Source organism: Alligator sinensis, unplaced genomic scaffold (genome assembly GCF_000455745.1).
Source record: "Alligator sinensis unplaced genomic scaffold, ASM45574v1 scaffold561_1, whole genome shotgun sequence".
In the NCBI taxonomy this organism is placed as follows: domain Eukaryota; kingdom Metazoa; phylum Chordata; order Crocodylia; family Alligatoridae; genus Alligator; species Alligator sinensis.
In genome coordinates, this window is record NW_005842165.1 from 1,325,259 (window position 1) to 1,333,628 (window position 8,370).

General features: G+C 47.9%; 1 non-coding gene across 1 annotated transcript; it reads right to left on the minus strand.

The window, feature by feature from the left end:
* Positions 1-6,944: 6,944 nt before the first annotated feature.
* On the minus strand, positions 6,945-7,106 carry LOC112550616. The gene has a single exon (XR_003094548.1). It is a non-coding gene; the product is annotated as a U1 spliceosomal RNA (small nuclear RNA).
* Positions 7,107-8,370: the final 1,264 nt, after the last annotated feature.

Here is an 8,370-nt window from a genome sequence, read left to right on the forward strand (position 1 = left end):
TCTAGGCATAGCTTTCTGAACCTGAATTTTATTAGTTAAGCTTGAGCTAGGTTTCCCCAAATACTCAATTAAATCCAGGTAATATTTTAATTGTTTTTGTTTGTTTTCCCTTGCATGTCTATTATTACTAGTACCATTATAAATTTCATATACTTAGCAATAAATAACTTTTATAGTCAAACTTGTGGTAACCAGGTGTATTTTTCCTTCTCTACTTTCCCTTCCCCACTTGCTCTGCAGCAATGCTTCTTTTACCTAAGCCAAAGATTCCTGTGAAGTCCAGAAATACTGTGGGGTCTGCTCATCAAGAGGTTACCACTACTAGGACAGTTAGGGCAAAAGATTGGGACGTGTTAAGTTTGCGACACATAAGGGGATCAGCTTGTACAGGCTAATTGACCCAGTTTGGCTCAGACGTGCCCTTATGAACTGAATGCTGGCACATGAGGGTGTCAGCTAGACACCCAGCCATATTCAGAGGTATTCTGTTCACCTGTGTGCTTGTGTCTGACTGTATTTTACTGTTACCTTAATGAACTGATTCTTGGCATATGAGGGTGTCAGCCTGTACATGCTGATCAACCCAGCCAGGTCAGGCATGTCACATTAATGTGTGTGTGTATTTGACTGATTTGGTGGCTGGAGAAACCCAGCCCCACTGAAACTGAGTCCTGCAAGATAGCTCCATTGGGGGTGAAGACTTGCAAAGCTCCATATAGAAACACAAGCTCCATCTAGAAACACAAGTAACACAAGCAGCACATTGATAGAATTACAAAGACCCTAGAAACATATCCCTAATAAATGAGCACACCCCAAAGTGATGGGCAAATCTGGTAACACATTGCCATGGGCATTTAGTCTCAATCCATGTTCACTCTTTGGAGATAATGCCAGCAGTAATATTGACCTGGTAAAGTGGCTCTGCAGCTGCAGACTTTGCTTCAGGGGCAGGGTGCTGGTTGCACACCCCAATGACCAGCTCAGCACGGTTTAGAGTTTGTGGCTGCAGGGTAAGCAGGCTCTGATCTCAGGCTTTAAGACAAGAGTCATTTGTTCTTTCCTGTGGTTGCTAAATGAACTTGCCCTCATCCTGCTGCTGCTGCTGCAGTGGAGCTCCCTGCTGGGCAGTGAAGGGTGCATCAGAGCAGCTGAGCTACAGGCATCTTCCGCTGTCTGGGAGTGAAAGGGGGCTCAAGATTGTTGCCTCTGTGACAGGCCAGTAGGGGGTGCTCCTGTGCTTAGCCACCCACCTCACTGTGTCCAACCACCTTCCAGGCTCTGAGTACCTCCCTGGGGGCACCTCACATCTGGCCGACCCCCTTCCTGGAGCACACCTATTAGCCTAGGGGTAATAGTGCCAACCACCCAGAGTCTGGACTGATCCTGGACTTGTGCCCTCTGGGAAACACAGGCCTATTAGCCCTTGAAGGTACTTGACTGCAAGAACTTGGGTTGCTTCCCTCAGTCTGAAGCACAAATTGTGGTCTCCCTTAGTCAGCCAAACCAAGGAGACTCCAAGGCATAAGCTAGACCCACTTTATTGGCTACAAGGAGTAGGTTTGGAATAGGGTACAGGGTAGAGCAATATCAGAGCAAACAGTGGCATGGTAGCCTTTGATCATGCATCTGAGTTACTGAAAGCTATATATCTAGTTAGATCTCAAATAGCTTACTCACAAGTGTCATCCAGAGGCAGGTGGAGATTCCCTTTGGAGGCAGGCAGTTCACTGATCATGAGTTTCAAAAGAGAGAGAGCAAGTTTCAGATGGTCCAGCTTCTCTCTGAGTTTTCATCATGACTACTGCCCCCCACCCGCTTTCCTGGGCAGTCCTTAACTTATATACCTCTTATGACCCCATTTACCTGATCCCATGAAGGCCAGCAATTGTTGATTGCCAGCTAACCAATTAGAAATGCATCACTGGTTGCCAGGTGGACTGGCAGGGTCTTTAGCCCCCTCCCAGTCAGGTTGGTATTGCTTAGAACAATAGGGAGCTTAAGCCCCTCAACCAGGTATATGATGCCAGTCATGTAGACAGAGGAAGCAGGTTTCCCCCTCCCTCAGGAATGTATCCAGCTCACGTTACAACTCAGGGTCAGAGGTGTCTGCCCTCTGCAGTGACCATGGTAACCAAATAGACAGCAGAGTTTTGGGGAGAGACAGAGATGGTATTCTGCCACAGCCTCTTCAGCTCCTCTCCCAGGATTGGAGCCATTTCTGTGAGTTTGGTCAGGGAGAGCAATGGTCCCGCTCCTAGGACATGCCTGGAAGATTTCTCACCACCTGTTTCTAGTCCCCTAAACCTTCCTCCATTGCTTGTGAGGAGCAGTGTGAGTAGGCATCTTAGCTGCTCTCATAGAAGTTAAGGGCTGCTCAAGACACAAGCCTGGACATGTGGGTGAACAGTGGGAGACACTGCCCATCTCCTCTGGGGCACTGCGCTGGGTTCTGGAATGGATTGTTTTCTGACAGCATCCAAATCACCACACAGCTCAGGAAACTGGGTCAGGCATTGCAAGTTCCACGCCAGAGAGTCACACAGGGAGACACAGGCAACTGTTATTGCATCCCTGTTCCCCACTCAACGTCTCCTAATGACTTCCAGGCTCTGCCTGGACTCCTCCCCAAGGCTGCTTCTGTCTCAGCCCTACTGAGATACAGGGAGGCCATGTTTCACCATGCTTGCTCATGCAGAGATCCTGTGCTTCTAATAAACAGGCTGGTTCAGGTGGTTTGTGGCTCATCAGGCACTCATGAGCCTCACAGCACCCTTTGCAGGTAGTTCTGAAGAGCCTTCATGTCACCTTCCCATCTTCACTGTATGTGAGAGGATGATGGGAAGGGGAGGGGCCGACAAGTGTGATGTATACTGGCATAGATGCCAGGAGCTGCCTGGCAGAGGACCCCACTTACTTGCAATTTGGATACCAATATTTTCTGGGAAGCTGGTGCTTTCATTTCTGTTGCTGGCTTTGGCTGGTAAATATTACTCCAAAGGCTGCCCAAGTCCCTGTGGTTCTACCTGCCATACTTGAGTTGCTTAGTAAATTGCAGCTCAGGAGTATATGCCAATAGCTTGTCAGGGGCTGGGCAGGCCTTACAAAATCATGCTGCCTACGAGAAGCCTTTCCAGCTAGCCTTTCGGCTAGGAATCAGTCACCTCCACCTGCCCCTGGCCCTGCATTAAGACAAGGGGAGCTGACCTGGCTCCCAGAAGCCGCTGTGCTGCAGCTATTCTTCCTCAGGGAATAGCCTCCTAATTGCTGGCTGTGCTGCTGTGAATGTACTGCATGGGTATTGATTTTCTTTTTTGGAGGCTTGGGGGAGAGCGGTCACTTAGCCTGGAGCACGTGTCTGAAATGCAGCTGGCACTGGGTGATCTCAGTTTTACCCTCCCCCTAGCTAGGCTTGGCTGCTCTTTGTTGAAGAGACAGAGAAGTTATCAAGAGGACTCCTACTGTAATTTGGATTTGTCCTAACAAGGCCAAGCACCTCACCTCCCTCCCCCTGTCCTGCTTGACTTCACATGCAGGATAATCCTGACAGGCAGGCTGCAACTGCAGTGAGCGCTCCTCACTGTGAGAGAGGGCAGAAAAGCCTCATTCCTTTCTTCTGAGAACTGGAGTTTGAATCATAGAAATTAAGGGCTGAAAGGGACCTTGAAAAATCATCAAGTCCAGCCCCCCCTGTTCTGGGCAGGAATACTGCGGAGATCAAATGATCCCAGCAAGGTGTCTGTTCACTTTCCTCTTGAAGACTTCAACGGTTGGGGACAGAAATGTGGTTTCATTCTAATATGAAATAGAACACCCACGTTTTGAAGTACTTCATGGAAGAGGGAAGCCTGTGGTCATGGATTCTGGGCAGTTGACCTGACTGGAGCTATGGACTCTGGAAATCTTGGAGCTTAATGCTCCTAGGTCTTCCAGACTGAGTACCCTTTATCTCACCAAGTAGCAAGGAAAGCTGGCAGCCTGAAAGCTTCAGTAGAGCCAAGATCCTGGGAGCTTCACAAATTATGGAGGAGCCTCAAAGATTGGGAGCCAGGGCTCTTAGGACTCCCTGTGTACAGCTTCTCAGAAGGTTTGCTGCTGTTGAGTGCATGAACTGGTAGGAAACAAGCTCCAGTTCCCAATGGAAGCCTGGCATGTGTATTCTCACTGGACCTTTGTCAAAACTGAACCATCTCCATAGGATGTTTCAATTTCAGCAGATCAGCATTTTCCAACAGAACAGTGTTCTGCCTGAGAAGTGCCAGGCACAGGGGCGGGTAATTATTTCAAACAGAGGGCCACTTACTGAGTTTTGGCAAGCTGTCAAGGGCTGTAATGGTGGCCCTGCCCCTTGATGGGTGCCACACTAACTGGTTGCCATCTTGGGACCAGAAGTCCTGCCTCTTAACCCCTGACCTTTGCCACCAGAAGTCCCTCTCCTTGACCTTAGAAATATTCCTTTTAGCAAGGGGTCGTGCCATCTCACAACAAGAAAAATACCAAATTATATTCTAAAAAGTGAACATCTAAAATGTTCATTAATTTGATTTAAAATAATATTTTTGCCCTGGTTTACATGTGTTTGTGTAGTGTACATAGAGGTGATCTCACAATAGCTTAAATGAAGTCTTATGCTTATTGTAGGGGGTGGGTATAGGTTTCTGGGGGCTGTGGGTGTGTGGGTAAGTGGGGTGAGGGAATGTGTGTGTGTGTGTATGTGTATATGTGGGGTCTGGGGGCTATGGGGGACTGTGTGTGGGGAGAGGGTAGCTGGGGTTTATGTATGGCAGTGCGAGGGTGGTGTGGGTGCATATGTGTGGTGGGGTGTACGTGTGGGACTCACCCTAGGAACACACACACACACACACACACACACACACACACACACACACATATATACTGGCAGGGCCCTGTGCTCCCCAGTCTGGCCATGCAGCCTGGGGCCACATGGTGCTGGAGCAGGGTGGGGGCAGAAAGCTGGGAAATGGCTAGGGGTGGGCTGCCTGCCTCCTGCTGCTGGCTCCCCCTGGGTTCCAGTGCCTGTCTTCTTGACAGGCAGCCAGGACCAGATAAATATTTTCTAAATTCTTTAGGGATCTCTCGGGCCTTATAGAATGGCCTGGCTGGATGGATCTGGCCTGTAGGCTGTATTTTGCCCACCCCTGGCCAAGTGGCTCTGTTGAATATAGCAAATGTGCATGTGGGATGGTATTTCCCTTAAACTATTGTGTTTATAGGATGGCAGTGCCTAGATGTGCCAGATCAGAACTGCATTGTGCTTGATGCTCTGCAAATACATAATGCATCTGCCTCATATAGCTTGATTGAAAGAGACAAGAGAGATAAAGGATGGGAGGGGAAGTGATTAGCCTCACGTGGCAGAGCAGATCAACAGCAAAGGCAGAAATTGAACCCAGGGCTCCTGGCTGACTGCCCAAACTCCAGCCACTATACGACACTGCTGTCAGTTCTGCCAGCTTGATCATAACTCCAAGGAGGCCTGTGTAATAACCCCTTTATAACAGCACAGTAAGTCAGAGAATGAGACCCAGAGACCAGAAATAGGACAGTTGAACAGCTACTGCACAGAGCTGAGCAGAGCAGCACTTTGATGTACAATGAATCAGTTCACACTTCAGGTGTGCACTCATTTAAGCAGCAAAGTCCAGCCTAGAGAACCCAGCTCACATAGACTCTGTTTTGCAATAAAAATGAAGTTTCTTTCCATTGAGAACTCATCCTGAGCACAGAAAGACAAGCTGAGACTATCCCTACTTGTATGTCAGTTCCTATAACCCTCACCCAAGATAGGGGTGTATTCTTTTCAGTGAAAATGCAAGTGCAATGATATCAGTTCACATTCCTAGCATCCCCTCCTTTACCAAGGCCCTGTTAACATATATGTCCATTTATTAACCAACCTGGTGTGGACATGCCTAATCCAGTTTAAGATCAGGTTGGCTTAATTTGGCTGCAAACCATGTAAAATATACTGTACTGGCCAGTTCTGAGAAGCACTTGCTCACCCATGCTTTGAGATCCTCAGAGAAAAGGTACTGGAGAGATCTGCAGCTATCTGTTATACCTAGAGATAGAAGGGTCAAAGGGCACTGTGCCCTGGGGAAGCTCAACTGGCCAGACTCACGACAGTGCATTGGAAACGTGTGAGGTTAGTTGGAGCAGAGAGCATCTGATGGATCCTGTGAGGGAGGTGACTGTGGAAGCACAAGGCTCCTAGAAAGCAGAGCTGGGAAGTGACGTGGACACGTTGAATGACATAATCAGGGATTTTATACATTAAAAGTAGGTCTGAGACAGAATGTCCATGGGACTGGAGGGGGTCAGACCCCAGGGACTGCCTCTATAGAAGGCTGAGGTGTGGGGAAGGGGATGGGGCCAGCAAAACAGCTGGACAGCATGCAAAGTAAGTGCTGACACCCAAGCTCCAGAGTGCTCTCCCGTCCCACTTCAGCTTTCCCTTCACAACACAGTTGCGTGGCAGCCTGATTGCTGAGCCTCTGGTAATAACTTTCCCTAGTATCCAGCCTCAGGTACTCCCAAGGCAGTGAGAAAGTGCTGAGCAGAACTCCTGCAAGGGCCCCTCACTGGGCCTAGCACCAGTGGCTCAACCAGAGGAATTTCTTTTTTAATTTAAATTTTGTTCCAAGAGCCAAATCAGTTCCAAACTCTGTTTGGCAAAACCCAATAGTCAAGTTGCAAGTTTCAATTGATCAAAGCAGAGCTCGATCATTCAAGTATGTGTGTGTGGCTTTACCACTGGGCAAGTACCTTCCTTCCCAGACTCATCAGTTTTGGGCTTTGGGTAATTTCCAAATCCACAGTAGGCATCCTATGTGCAAGCCCCAGGCCTGGAGGCCTTGAAGTTCAGATGCCTAGTCTCACTGGCTCCTAGCCAAAAGGCCAAGGAGCAAGCTGGGGTGGAGGAGGCGGGGGGTGTGAACACAGTCCCCCATTGCCACGAAATTGTACAGTTGAGTTTCCCACATTCAGGGAAACTCACAGGGGTCAGCCTGCCTGGTATGCAAGGGACAAGCCTCACTCTGGAAAAAAACACCTGTGCGAACGTGGTATCTTCCTTGCTCAAGCAGAGGAATATATACATTTTTTATTTTTAATTTCATGTCTCAGGCCACATTAGCCAAAGCAGTAATGAATTCTATCAACTGAGCAGAGCTCAATCGTTCAACAGTGGAAGAAGGAAAGGGACACTCCCTAGGTTCCATCTCCATTGCAGGTGGTGCTCCCACTTTTCCATAACTCTTCCACACACAGCAAGTGACTGCTTAGTGAGTTTCTTCAGCACCCTGAGCACAGGCGGGAGGGAATTATACTGACCACTGGACAACTCAGGAGGGAAGGGGAGCTGAGTCCCAGCAACTGCTACTGCTGCAGCTCTTGCAGTAGCAACACAGGCTCAGGTTGCTGCAGCTGGGGAACAGGATTGCTTCACATCGGCTGCAGCCCCTGGTGCCCATTCTGGTGCCTCTGCCTCTAGCCCTCCAACACAGATGGGCAGACTAAGGCCAACAAGAGTCACCTAGGAATTTTTGGAATCACCTATTTAGGGGGCAGGATTTTTTTTCCAATGAGCTTGGAGGACTGGGGAGGAGTAATGAGTACTAAGCTGTTTGGCAAACTTACCCATCATGGCCCCCCAACAGATTTAGAGAAGACACACACTTTGAGAAACCTAGTTGGAACTGTAGTGCCTGAATCCCACCCTGAAATCAGGTGATTTTAAATACCACATGCTGGCTGTTAGTGGATTTTAAGACCATGTTTTAAGAACAGAAGACACTAAAGCCACACAGGCCCATTTAAAAAAAAACAAAAAACATTCACAAGACAATAATTACAGGACTCCCGTGTGACAGCCAGAATGAGAGGGATTAATAAGCAATAATATATGCTTCTTGGAGGCATTTGGTATTTTGCCTAAACAGGTAATATTAGTTAATATTAGCTTATAAGTTTGTAAACTGCAAATGTAACTTGTCCGTCATAAGTTTAACCAAAATGATAAATTAACTGTTCATGGAACTGACTGGGCCCCATAGGCAAAGCTGTAGCTGTGAGATTAGCTGGCCTAATGGTTTTTTGCTCAGGGTTCAGCCTTAGCAATAAAAACTGGATCTAACTGCTTGACACACCCACCACATTCCAGGAAAGCATATCCCAAGAAAGCATATTCAAATGAAGCCTAAAAGGGGTTGGGATTTAGGCGGAGCGATGTCAATTTCAAAACTAAAGGTGCTGCATCAGAATTTGCTTATTGGATAAACCTGAGTCTGGGTAGTAATTTTTTATGATAATTTTAACACCTTTCAATCCCATAGGGTAACAGCTATAGGG